A 1,490-nucleotide genomic window follows, 5' to 3' on the forward strand; every position below is an offset into this window, starting at 1 on the left:
CATAAAAACAATTATCATTTTAAAAGATTCATCGCAAAGACAAGTAAAATAAAAATAAAAAACAGCAAATATATTGGTTGTTACTCTTAAATTACAAATTGTGTTTGCTCTCTTTCTTCAGGAAAACATATTTGTTGGATGCAAAAAATGAAGAGTCTTCACATATAAATTGAGAAAATCTACCATAAATATCCAAGATATATCACTTTTATCGAAATGTTATGAGAACACACATCTTCCATTTCGTGTGCATAAAATTGGAATCTTTTGACAATCTGAATCTTTTATCTTCATAATCAGGCTATCCTCTGTTGCTCCTGGCCTAGTATATAGTGCGGACGCATCAACCCACCCAAATTTCTGAAATTTCTCAACTCCTTTATTCCTACCTAGTCAGAAGACCCTGCTTTTGCTGTTTCTGATATCCTCTGAACCGCACAGCTATCCAAGACACATGCACCCACCCAAAATTTCCAAACTTGTGTCCCTAATCATTATTGACTAGTCTTTACAGTATCTCTCGGTTCTCAAGAAAGATTGACAGTTTTATAATGTTACCTAGATAATTAGATCAGATGATTATATTCGGTCACCTCACTCTGTTCTGGAGGTGAAGATTTAATACTAAGAAGCTAATAATAAGCTAACACTTTTCTCTTTTAATTATACAGTTAATGGATTTCTTAACAACAAATAAATTGATCAATAGAATCTGGAAACACTGGCTTATAGATTTATTAAAATGACTAATGAGCATGCATGTTAACTCACTGCTAAAGTACGTACCAGAAGGATGATAATATATACTACTCATGATCCTCAAATATCAGTATGCGAGTCACTAGAACGATGTGCCATTAGCTTAATATCCATGAAAAATTAATTAATAAACTCTGGCCTGCACATGATAAGGCATAAGGAACTTAAACATGCACAATATTTGAGAGGCCTAGCGGTCAATACACATTTGATTTAAGCGAATTTTAGGCGCAGGACCAAAAAAATTTATTTTCTTACCGTCAGGCCCCTAATTAACTTTGGATATGCTCGCACCCAAAGTTTTTTATAAATATGTTTTTACTCTATTACCGTCGGCAGTTTCGAACTAAAGCGTTTTTTCTTTTCTCCTGAGAAGTTATTACCCTAAGCGGTTTAAAAACTTTCACCAGTTTCTTTTCTCCTCCACCAAAAACTCTGTAACTGATTTGAGGAGTTAATTTCTTCTCCATTTAAACCCTAAAAAATCAATTTCATACTCTATAAAACCAACCTAGAAACTAGTTAAGTTGAAATTACAAACCCTAGAAAGAACATTTCGACAAAAATGAACGAAACAGAAGCACAATCAGGTTAACAACATCATTTTATTTTAATTTCTTCTCCATTTATCACTTTCTTTTTCTTTGATTTTAACATCATTTTTACTTGTTGATGTTGAATTTGAAAATGGAGAAACAGATAGTGAAAGACCACTGATTGAGTTTACAATG

This window comes from Papaver somniferum, chromosome 6 (assembly GCF_003573695.1).
Source record: "Papaver somniferum cultivar HN1 chromosome 6, ASM357369v1, whole genome shotgun sequence".
In the NCBI taxonomy this organism is placed as follows: domain Eukaryota; kingdom Viridiplantae; phylum Streptophyta; class Magnoliopsida; order Ranunculales; family Papaveraceae; genus Papaver; species Papaver somniferum.